Source organism: Pleurodeles waltl, chromosome 1_2 (assembly GCF_031143425.1).
Source record: "Pleurodeles waltl isolate 20211129_DDA chromosome 1_2, aPleWal1.hap1.20221129, whole genome shotgun sequence".
NCBI classification, from domain to species: domain Eukaryota; kingdom Metazoa; phylum Chordata; class Amphibia; order Caudata; family Salamandridae; genus Pleurodeles; species Pleurodeles waltl.
This window is the reverse complement of record NC_090437.1, coordinates 41,017,084-41,030,166: the sequence shown is the minus strand read 5'-3', so window position 1 is coordinate 41,030,166 and position 13,083 is coordinate 41,017,084.

Here is a 13,083-nt window from a genome sequence, read left to right as displayed (position 1 = left end):
CTGTCTCTATCTCTCTCCCTGTCCCTTATCCGCTCTCGTTCTCTTTCTCTGTCACGTCCCCTGTCGCGTTCTCTCTCTCTCCGGTTCTCCCGTTCTCTGGGACGTTCACGCTCTCGCTCCCGTTCTCTTTCCCGAGGTCGGCTCCTTCTTCCACTTACGACAGCTTGAGTACGCCGTAAAAAGGCATCCACTCTCATGTCATAGTCATGCTTTAAAAGGAAAAACATGTCAGATCAAAGGCTTGTCAATTAATAACAGCGTGGTTCTGAGACAAAACTTTTTAAACAGAAAAAAAAAACAGAAAGAGGTCACTGTATAAAAAATAAAAAAATAAAAAAAGGACCAATTTGGTGTCGCCTTTCATAATAATGTTTATCAACTGTTGCTGGGATATTTGAACGTCAAAAGAAGGCACGTGAATAAAACCTTATAGAATTGTTTTCTTCTTAAATACATTTCATCCAATACACACAATTTTTACTCCCCCGGTGTCCACGTCAAGCATACATCATTATATGATAAAGGACTATCAGATAATAATAAAGACAATGTATTCAAATGGCAAAAAGTTTTTGGTTAAAGGATGTCTTCTCTCAATGTATTAATACAATCTTTCTTACTCCAGTGAGACAAAAACGTCATTATGAACTGTGAAACTGATTTCAGAATGTCAAACTAAAACACTATCAGCCCTAACCTTTTGCTGTCCATGTAAATGGAAAATGTGTTTAGGAGCATACAAGCTGAAGGTGCAGTCACTGTGAAAATGTGTTTCTCTATCTATAACCATGACAATAGTTTTGCCTCATAGTGATCTATAGCCAATGAATGAAAACGACTTGAAACCTGCAGACGACATTACCAAGAAAACAGCTATCACGATGCTTTACCAAAACATGCTGAGGCATGCTACAGCTTTTTTAATAGTTATAGCCGTCCTGTAATGAAACCGATGGAAGCACCAAAATTAACCAAGGACATAAGGAACGTGGAGGACATACAGAGTATGCTTTTAGCTCTTGCACTCAATTTCTATGCAGTACTAAAGAAATCTGGTTGATCTGTATTTGATAAAGGTGCCAGGCAATTCAAGACCAATATTTATTAAAATAACGAACGATGGTATGGTTGAGAACATAAAGAAAAGTCTTGCACAGCCTAACATTTTCCTAAATCACAATGTAAAAAGTCAGACTAAACAACTGATGAATAATTAACATCTCCAAACATGAACAAATGAATAAAGAAACAGTAACAATTTCACAGCTGTAGGAGGTTTTATACAGCAGAGTTATAGACTTCATAATATTCAGCTTCAAATGTGCAAACACAAAACTAAATCTGCTTGACCCACACCATAAACTTCAAAGGTCAAACAAAAAGGGCACCATATCGCTTCAAAAGATAAAATAACTCCAACCCAGTTTGGAGCATGAACATCAATTAATCAGGCTTAATGATAAGTAAATAAAATAATAGATTACCCTGACTTTTGAAAAAGGGAAATGGGAATGAAAGTATGCTGTTAGAGAAAGCTGAGTGTTGTCACTGCATGTCTCGACATCAATGCACAACAGGAGCGTATTATACCTGTGGAATATGGAGGATGGAAAATGGACACTACCAATCTGAAAGTAACTACTAATATGATGTTGAGGGGTGCTGACATTTCCACATTCACAAGCTACCAATTGCGCTACTAAGATGCAACACCTGTGGTGAGGTCCGAAAAACCTTCTGCTCACACAAAGTTGCTCTACCACCAGTCAATACCACTTAAAGCATTAACAGGACAATATTTAATGTACATAACTGCTAGTTTAGATTCTTTAGCTGGTATCTGCAGAAGGCAAGTGCAGCTACATGCAAAATGTTATGTGAAAGAAAATAAACCCTAATCAAAAATACCCTAGAGCTGCTCCCGAAAAGCAGTATTTTTTTTTCTGACGTATTTAATGAGTTGCTAGTGTGACAACGATTTGGGGGTGCTTTTCTATACACAAATTTTCTACATAATGCAACATCAGCTGCATAATTTGAATATTTTAACCACAAATTAATGACGTTTTGTTAAATGTTAAAGCTACAGACATTTTGCAAAACATAAACTTTATTTTTCAGTTCTTTAACGTCAACGCAACTGAATTATGCAGCAGGTTTGAGTAAATTGTGCGGTAAGAACAAGAAAAATGTGGCATAATATATATTTTTGTAGCAGTATTAAGTCATTATTTTGTCACGTTTACACCTGTTAACATTGCCTGGGCATTGGTTGCACCCCAGTACCAGTTTAATATCCAAATACAACAATAAGCAAAAGAAAGGTGACCAATCACATTTTGCAAGAGGCCTTCTCCTGGGCGGAGACACATCGCTGCTTTTTTTTTTTAAGAAACCTTTGAACCATTTGAGCTAGAAACTTTTGTTAAAATCTGCAGATTATGCAGCATATGATGGATTATGTGGCAAATACATAATCATGCACAAAACGCCACAACTGTACAATCACATAATTCGAGTGGCCCTGATTAAGGTACTCAGCAATTTCAAGAAACACAACATTAACAGCACTGAGATCTCTTTTGTATGATTATGTGTGAAGTATCCCATGAGACAATAACTGCCGACTATCCAATACTGCATAATTCAATCACACTTGCTAATCAATTCGCTCTTCCCTGCCACTGAATTCGAATGGGCTAATAGGGTTTAATTAGTACACTCAAGCAGCCAATTCATAAACATCTGACTAGTATGCTGATCCAGTGTCCATATATGTCTGATTGTAAAGCAAACCTGTCTTTCAAAAAGTGCCTGCATCTCACATGATTACATTTCCTGAATTATTCAATTTTGATAATGTTGGCACAGAAAATTGCAAGAGGCCCACTTTTACAAAGATCATCCAGTACAAGGGAACCAATACGGTTCTGACACACTATTCATGTTCACACAAGTATGACTATCTTCCTTTAACAATGAAAGAATGATGCAAAAAAGGTCAAGAATCAAATACAGAGCAAATAAATCCTGAGTTAAACTAAATGTTCCACACAAACACTTCAGCGATGATCAGGTTTTAGGTGATGCCACACTGAAAACAGAACTCTATAATAAAACAATACAATAACAAATTAATTCTAACCATACAACAATCAGTTTCTTCACTGTTTGTGCTGACCAATTTATAGCCTAAATAAATTTAGTCCATGGATAGAATTACCTCAACTATGATTCTTCAAGTACATTCAGCAAGTAAATTGTGATACAAACGTTTTATGAATATCAGTATGTTAAAAAGCATAACTAATGCTTAATACTCAAAATATGTACAATTTATTTGAGCAATCCTTGTGCTAACACTCCAGAAAGTACACCGAGAACAGAAGCATGGCCTTTGTGAGCCCCCTTTCCTGCTATTCCCTTGTCTATGTGAGTACTATCAGTAAACAGAATTAAGAAAAGGTCTCCTAAAAATGTTCCCAATTATTTTACATTCCTATTGTTGTAATCATTAAAGTCAAGGTATCCTTTGACCTTTTAATATCCTCTTGCATACATCAGAGGAAAACATTTACTAGTGCTTTGAGAACACATGAAATTAGGACGGTGCTCAAAACATAAACTATACTTTATCCACTATGGTTGGTCAATTAGACAACGGGTATAAAATATTAACATTAACTTAAATATAAAAGATAAGGAACCAATTATTTAAGAATTATATGGCTACATGAATATACCTGTTTGGCATACTGTGAGCTGTTGAAATGGAAATCTTCATGTTGCCTGCTGTGGCCACCCTGTACCTAGACGTACAGATTACGAAAAACAATTTGTGAGTGCTTCTCTGCCACGCTGAGCACACCCGAGTGCCACAGCCTCACTAAATTTTAACAACTGCCCCTGGGAATTACTTATAACAAGTTTTCCTAATACAGTCTTGGCTCACTCTCCTAATACTTCACTCCTGTAGTAAAGAACAGTACCTGTAAGCTGAAGAAGCAGGTCAACTTCAAAAAACTAAGCAAATAAAAACAAGTTACTTACCAAATAATGATGGCTCCACATAACACATGCGTTCAAAATATCAGCGGCTCATAAAACTCTTTTTTAGGATTGTAATAATTTGGGTGTTTAGAGTTAATGTTTTGAGTTTTGTAGATTAATTTTCGCAATGGGGACGTGGCCGTCTTTGATAAGAGCTGAACTCCAGCAGGTACATATATGACAGCCTAGAGGTGAAAGTGAGCACTCGGGGGATCTGATGAAAACACCTGTGCATAATTAACCAAGATTACCAGGGTTTGGACAAAATGGACTTTCAATGGTGATGAGGGCTCAAGTTTTTTTGGTGTGAGAATGGACATTCTGACCGAGTCTACAGTATGGTTTATTTAAGATAATTGATCAGGAGTGCTCAATACAGATGGCCACGAATATACTCAGGTGAAAGGAGTGGGTTGGGCACACTGTACTGTTGTTACTTTAAGAATTCTTTGATTAACGTGTGGCAGTTATGTTTCTGTGGGAGGATGAATGAAGTTTTCTGGACTGAGTGAGGAAGTTACTTGGCAAACAGATCAGGGTGTTGTGACCATGGTGATGGATTCTTACATCTATCTACTCCATTAGGTCCTTCAACAGATCCATATAGAGGTTGAATAGCAAGTGTGTGAGAACAGAGCCTTGCACAACACTGCATGGTATCATTGTATGGTTAGAAGTGGCAAAGCCTAGCATACCAAGATGCTTTTAACTGGTGAGAAAGGAGGTGAATCAAATAAACACTTTCATGCTGAAGTGCATGCAGGTCTGGAGGACTTAGGATTGCACTGCAAGACATTTAGATTGCTTTTCCTAATCAAGGAAAGTGAATGACAGGTCTGAAGTTTGACTGATATTTGAATTTGATATTTGTGTTGTAATCAAATTCCTTTTGTCAGGTTAGGTTATTTCAGGGTGTAGGAAGTTGGCTCTGTATGCACCGTTTCAAAGTAAGGAATAGTATGCACAGAGTCCAAGGGTTCCCCTTAGAGGTAAGATAGTGGCAAAAAGAGATAATACTAATGCTCTATTTTGTGGTAGTGTGGTCGAGGAGTAGGCTTATCAAAGGAGTAGTGTTAAGCATTTGTTGTACATGCACACAGGCAATAAATGAGGAACACACACTCAGAGACAATTCCAGGCCAATAGGTTTTTGTATAGAAAAATATATTTTCTTAGTTTATTTTAAGAACCACAGGTTCAAATTCTACATGTAATAACCCATTTGAAAGGTATTGCAGGTAAGTACTTTAGGAACTTTGAATAATCACAATAGCATATATACTTTTTACATAAAACACATATAGCTATTTCAAAAGTGGACACAGTGCAATTTTCACAGTTCCTAGGGGAGGTAAGTTATTGTTAGTTCTTGCAGGTAAGTAAACCACCTACGGGGTTCAAATTGGGGTCCAAGTAAGCCCACCGTTGGGGGTTCAGAGCAACCCCAAAGTTACCACACCAGCAGCTCAGGGCCGGTCAGGTGCAGAGGTCAAAGAGGTGCCCAAAACACATAGGCTTCAATGGAGAAGGGGTGCCCCGGTTCCAGTCTGCCAGCAGGTAAGTACCCGCGTCTTCGGAGGGCAGACCAGGGGGGTTTTGTAGGGCACCGGGGGGGGACACAAGTCAACACAAAAAGTACACCCTCAGCAGCACGGGGCGGCCGGGTGCAGTGTGCAAACACACGTTGGGTTTTCAATAGGTTTCAATGAGAGACCAAGGGGTCTCTTCAGCGATGCAGGCAGGCAAGGGGGGGGCTCCTCGGGGTAGCCACCACCTGGGCAAGGGAGAGGGCCTCCTGGGGGTCACTCCTGCACTGGAGTTCCGATCCTTCAGGTCCTGGGGGCTGCGGGTGCAGGGTCTTTTCCAGGCGTCAGGATTTTAGAGTCAGGCAGTCGCGGTCAGGGGGAGCCTCGGGATTCCCTCTGCAGGCGTCGCTGTAGGGGCTCAGGGGGGACAACTTTGGTTACTCACAGTCTCGGAGTCGCCGGAGGGTCCTCCCTGAGGTGTTGTTTCTCCACCAGTCGAGTCGGGGTCGCCGGGTGCAGTGTTGCAAGTCTCACGCTTCTGGCGGGGATTGCAGGGGTCTTTAAAGCTGCTCCTCTGGAAACAAAGTTGCAGTCTTTGTTGAACAGGGCCACTATTCTCAGGAGTTTCTTGGTCTTTTTAGAGCAGGGCAGTCCTCTGAGGATTCAGAGGTCGCTGGTCCTGGGGAAAGCGTCGCTGGAGCAGTTTTCTTCCGAAGGGGGGAGACAGGCCGGTAGGGCTGGGGCCAAAGCAGTTGGTGTCTCCGTCTTCTCTGCAGGGTTTTTCAGCACAGCAGTCCTCTTCTTAAGTTGCAGGAATCTGATTTCCTAGGTTCAGGGGAGCCCCTAAATACAGGATTTAGGGGTGTGTTTAGGTCAGGGAGGGCAGTAGCCAATGGCTACTAGCCCTGAGGGTGGCTACACCCTCTTTGTGCCTCCTCCCAAGGGGAGGGGGTCACATTCCTATCCCTATTGAGGGGATCCTCCATCTGCAAGATGGAGGATTCCTAAAAGTCAGAGTCACTTCAGCTCAGGTTGCCTTAGGGGCTGTCCTGACTGGCCAGTGACGACTCCTTGTTTTTCTCATTATCTCCTCCGGCCTTGCCGCCAAACGTGGGGCCGTGGCCGGAGGGGGTGGGCAACTCCACTAGCTGGAATGCCCTGTGGTGCTGGAACAAAGGGGGTGAGCCTTTGAGGCTCACCGCCAGGTGTTACAGCTCCTGCCTGGGGGAGGTGATAGCATCTCCACCCAGTGCAGGCTTTGTTACTAGCCACAGAGTGACAAAGGCACTCTCCCCATGTGGCCAGCAACATGTCTCGAGTGTGGCAGGCTGCTAAAACCAGTCAGCCTACACAGGTAGTTGGTTAAGGTTTCAGGGGGCACCTCTAAGGTGCCCTCTGGGGTGTATTTCACAATAAAATGTACACTGGAATCAGTGTGCATTTATTGTGCTGAGAAGTTTGATACCAAACTTCCCAGTTTTCAGTGTAGCCATTATGGTGCTGTGGAGTTCGTGTTTGACAGACTCCCAGACCATATACTCTTATGGCTACCCTGCACTTACAATGTCTAAGGTTTGGCTTAGACACTGTAGGGGCACAGTGCTCATGCACTGGTGCCCTCACCTATGGTATAGTGCACCCTGCCTTAGGGCTGTAAGGCCTGCTAGAGGGGTGACTTATCTATACTGCATAGGCAGTGTGAGGTTGGCATGGCACCCTGAGGGGAGTGCCATGTCGACTTACTCGTTTTGTCCTTACCAGCACACACAAGCTGGCAAGCAGTGTGTCTGTGCTGAGTGAGGGGTCCCCAGGGTGGCATAAGATATGCTGCAGCCCTTAGAGACCTTCCCTGGCATCAGGGCCCTTCGTACCAGGGGTACCAGTTACAAGGGACTTACCTGGATGCCAGGGTGTGCCAATTGTGAAAACAAAAGTACAGGTTAGGGAAAGAACACTGGTGCTGGGGCCTGGTTAGCAGGCCTCAGCACACTTTCAATTCAAAACATAGCATCAGCAAAGGCAAAAAGCCAGGGGGTAACCATGCCAAGGAGGCATTTCCTTACACAGGGCTATCATAAAGTTACACCATGAATATTTGAAGAGGAGGATGTTATTTTTAATGATTTCAGCTTTAATAATGCCATCAAAATAACAGGATGGTGAGAGTTTATAATGATTTAGAATTTATTATCTTGGAAGACTGCATCAACATCCAATTCGGCTCATTCAGTGCAAAGAGGCTGTTTAACATGATACAAATGGTTCTGAGCTAGAAACTTCTAGTCATGTAATGTTATTCTGCCATCTAGTAGAAAGGTCCAGAAGTGTTTCTAGCTTACCTTGGGCATCGATTTCAGGTGGAGTTATTACAACTACCTAGGTAATTTCCCGTAAGCTCACAATAGCCTGTAAGCGACTTCTATTTTAGATTTCTATTTTCTCTACATCTCTCCTTTAATGGTGAGGTAGAAGTGTTACATACAAATCTAGAAGAGCTGAAGCTGAAAAATAGTTTTCTGGAAACAGAGGTACAGAATAGGGAAAGAACACTGGTGCTGGGGCCTAGTCAGCAGGGTCCCAGCACACTTTCAATCAAAACGTAGCATCAGCAAAGGAAAAAAGTCAGGGGTAACCATGCCAAGGAAGCATTTCCTTACAAGTACACTTGGCCATACAATACTCCCTAGGGCCTGTTTTTCTACCCTCCTTCAGGACATCCACTGTCCTGCTGAGCAGATGTCCAAATTCTAGGTGTTCAGAAGCAACGCTACTAGGTTGAATCAGGCTGTTCCAGGGTGACACATTTGCATTAACTGGTCTTGTGTCACCTTGGGGATATTGGTAATCGGTTGAATGGGGTATGCAAATCTCCCTGACCAGTATATTGACAGGGAATTCCCCTTGGACTGGTGATGTGGAAATCTGGACGTGAAGTCTTGGCATTTTGTGTTTTCTGGACTTGCCAAATTGGTCTATCCTGAACACACTGTCCAGTATTTCCTGCTTTTACTTCCACTCGCAGGTGTTTCGTTGCTTGCTCAATCTGACTTTCCATTTTGTTTCCCCAAAGGTGTATTGTTGCTAGGGGTATATTCCTTTGGGTTGCACATTTCTATATACCCTACACTAGTATCGACTGTACCTTCACGTGCGCCTGGAATGCCTTCAACGTTAGGAAGACTGTCTTTAGTTCCAGGTAGTTTATGTGCTTCACGGCGTCCACTGGACTCGTTCATTCCACCAACTTTCAGATTGTCCATGTGTGCGCCCCAGCTCTTGTGGAATGTGTCTGTCGTTTTGGTCACCCTGGGAGCTGGTAATCTGAAAAATCCTCCAATTCTCACATTTGCTGGGTTCTCTATTCCATTTCCTTCTGAACCCTTGCTAGCTATAACAATTACTACATCCTCCCAGCAGAATGTGACCACTTGTTGCAGAGCCATCCCTGTATGGGTTGTATATGCAGTCATGCATGATGCCAATATGCCCACCAATTTCATGACACACTTCACTATCAGAGACTGCCCCATCTGGTACAGGCAAGCCTGCTCTGCTATTGCCGTTCTTCACCTGCTCAGAGTGTGGTGACAATTTTCTGTGGTTTATGGTGAACTGAGGTGCTGTAGTATGGTGATGACTTCTTGCCCGTCTTGGTGTCTTTTTCATTATAGGTTTGCCTTTACCAGCCAATCTTCCAGGTATGGGTAGATGTGTTTACCTTGTCTTCTGCGGTGTGCTGACCTGCCTCTAAGCATTTCGCAAGCACCCTTGATGCGGTTTTGTTTGCCACAGGGTAGCACCCTGAAAAGGAAGGAAAATGTCACTTACCCAGTGTACATCTGTTCGTGGCATTAGTCGCTGCAGATTCACATGCTGTGCATAGTCCGCCGTCTGGTGTTGGGTCGGAGTGTTACAAGTTGTTTTTCTTCGAAGAAGTCTTTTCGAGTCACGAGACCGAGGGACTCCTCCTACTTTGGTTCCATTGCGCATGGGCGTCGACTCCATGTTAGATTGTTTTCCCCGCAGAGGGTGAGGTAGGAGTTGTGTATGTTAGTAATAGTGCCCATGCAATGGAATGAATAAGCATGTACAAAATGAAGGTTAAAGTAATATATTTACAAATGTACAAATGTTGAAGATTACTTCCAAACGGCTACAGGCTCCCGGGGAGGCGGGTGGGCGCATGTGAATCTGCAGCGACTAATGCCACGAACAGATGTACACTGGGTAAGTGACATTTTCCGTTCGGTGGCATGTGTAGCTGCAGATACTCATGCTGTGCATAGACTAGTAAGCAGTTATCTCCCCAAAAGCGGTGGTTCAGCCTGTGGAAGTAGTTTGAAATAAAGTTCTTAGTACAGCTTGACCTACTGTGGCTTGTTGTGCAGATAACACGTCTACACAGTAGTGCTTAGTAAATGTGTGAGGCGTAGACCATGTTGCTGCCTTACATATTGCGTTCATTGGAATATTTCCTAGAAAGGCCATGGTAACACCTTTCTTTCTGGTTGAGTGTGCCTTTGGTGTAATAGGCAGCTGTCTCTTTGCTTTAAGATAGCAGGTTTGGATGCACCTAACTATCCATCTAGCTATACCTTGTTTTGATATTGGATTTCCTGTATGAGGTTTTTGAAATGCAATAAATAGTTGTTTTGTTTTCCTAATTAGTTTTGTTCTGTCAATGTAGTACATTAGTGCTCTTTTGATGTCTAATGTATGTAGTGCTCTTTCAGCTATTGAGTCTGGCTGTGGAAAGAACACTGGCAAGTCTACTGTTTGATTTAAGTGGAACGGTGAGATGACCTTTGGTAAGAATTTTGGGTTGGTTCTTAGAACTACCTTATTTTTGTGTATTTGAAAAAATGGTTCTTGTATAGTAAATGCCTGAATTTCACTTACTCTTCTTAGAGATGTAATGGCAATGAGAAATGCAACTTTCCACGTTAGATATTGCATTTCGCAAGAATGCATGGGTTCGAAAGGTGGACCCATGAGTCTTGTTAAGACAATATTGAGGTTCCATGAAGGAACAGGTGGTGTCCTTGGTGGTAAAATTCTTTTTAGGCCTTCCATAAATGCTTTAATGACAGGTATTCTAAATAGGGAAGTTGAATGAGTAATTTGCAGGTATGCAGATATTGCTGCGAGATGTATCTTTATGGAAGAGAAAGCTAGATTTGACTTTTGCAAATGTAGTAAATACCCTACAACATCTTTTGGAGATGCATGCAATGGTTGAACTTGATTATTATGGAAGTAGCAAACAAATCTTTTCCATTTACTTGCATAGCAGTGTCTAGTGGATGGCCTTCTAGCTTGTCTTATGACCTCCATACATTCCTGTGTGAGGTTTAAGTGTCCAAATTCTAGGATTTCAGGAGCCAAATTGCTAGATTCAGCGATGCTGGGTTTGGATACCTGATTTGTTGCTTGTGTTGTGTTAACAGATCTGGCCTGTTGGGTAGTTTGACATGAGATACTACTGACAGGTCTAGTAGTGTTGTATACCAAGGTTGTCTTGCCCATGTTGGTGCTATTAGAATGAGTTTGAGTTTGTTTTGACTCAATCTGTTTACTAGATATGGAAGGAGAGGGAGAGGGGGAAAAGCGTATGCAAATATCCCTGACCAATTCATCCATAGAGCATTGCCTTGAGATTGCCGGTGTGGGTACCTGGATGCAAAGTTTTGGCATTTTGCGTTTTCTTTTGTTGCAAATAGATCTATTTGAGGTGTTCCCCAAATTTGGAAGTAAGTGTTCAGGATTTGGGTGTGAATCTCCCATTTGTGGACCTGTTGGTGATCCCAAGAGAGACTGTGCTAGCTGGTTCTGGATCCCTGGAATAAACTGTGCTATTAGGCGAATGTGGTTGTGAATTGCCCAATGCCATATTTTTTGTGGTAGGAGACACAACTGTGTTGAGTGTGTCCCCCCCCTGTTTGTTTAAATAATACATTGTTGTCATGTTGTCTGTTTTGACCAGAATGTATTTGTGGGTTATTATGGGTTGGAATGCTTTCAACGCTAGAAATACTGCTAACAATTCGAGGTGATTGATATGAAACTTTCTTTGATGTACGTCCCATTGTCCTTGTATGCTTCGTTGATTGAGGTGTGCCCCCCACCCTGTCATGGAAGCATCTGTTGTTATCACGTATTGTGGCACTGGGTCTTGGAAAGGCCGCCCTTTGTTTAAATTTGTACTGTTCCACCATAGAAGCGAGATATATGTTTGGCGGTCTATCAACACCAGATCTAGAAGTTGACCCTGTGCGTGTGACCATTATGATGCTAGGCACTGTTGTAAAGGCCTCATGTGCAATCTTGCGTTTGGGACAATGGCTATGCATGAGGACATCATGCCTAGGAGTTTTAATACCATCTTTGCATGTACTTTTTGTGTTGGATACATAGCTTGTATCACCTTGTGAAAATTGTGAACCCTTTGTGGACTTGGAGTGGCTATCCCCTTTGTTGTGTTGATTGTCGCTCCTAAGTATTGCTGTGTTTGACACGGCAGAATGTGTGACTTTGCATAGTTGATGGAGAAACCCAGTTTGCAAAGGGTTTGTATAACATAATCTGTGTGGTGTGAACACTTTGTTAGCGAGTTGGTTTTTATTAACCAATCGTCTAGGTACGGGAACAAGTGTATTTGCTGCCTTCTGATATGTGCAGCTACTACTGCTAGACATTTCGTAAAGACTCTTGGCGCGGTTGTTATTCCGAATGGCAACACTTTGAATTGGTAGTGTATTCCTTTGAATAGGGATGTATCGGTATATGGAAATACGTGTCTTTTAGATCTAAGGTTGTCATGTAGTCCTGCTGTTTCAGTAGTGGTATTACGTCTTGTAACGTGACCATGTGAAAGTGTTCTGATTTGATGAAGGTGTTTAATGTTCTGAGATCTAATATCGGTCTCAGAGTTTTTTCCTTTTTTGGTATTAGAAAGTACAGTGAGTAAACTCCTGTGTTCTTTTGTGGACCTGGCACTAATTCTATTGCGTCGTTTTGCAGTTATGCTTGAACTTCTAGTTGTAGAAGGTCTAAATGCTGTTTTGACATATTTTGTGTTTTCGGTGGGACGTTTGGAGGGAGTTGGAGAAATTCTATGCAATAACCATGTTGGATAATTGCTAAGACCCAAGTGCCTGTTGTTATCTCCTCCCAAGATTTGTAGAACTGGCTTAGTCTTCCCCCCACTGGTGTTGTGTGAAGGGGTTGAGTGACTTGTGAGTCACTGCTTGTTTTGAGGGGTTTTGGGCCCTTGAAATTTTCCCCGGTTTCTTGGGAATTGGCCCCCTCTGTATTGGCCCCGAAAGCCTCCCCTTTGATACTGTCCCTGGTAGGTAGACGGTGTTGTTTGTGAGGTGCTGGCTTGTGTGGCTTGACCTCGAAACCCTCCTCTGAAAGTAGTTTTGCGAAATGTGCCAAATGTGCCTTTGCCCTGCGGGGAATAGAGTGCGCCCATGGCTTTAGCCGTGTCAGTGTCTTTCTTTAATTT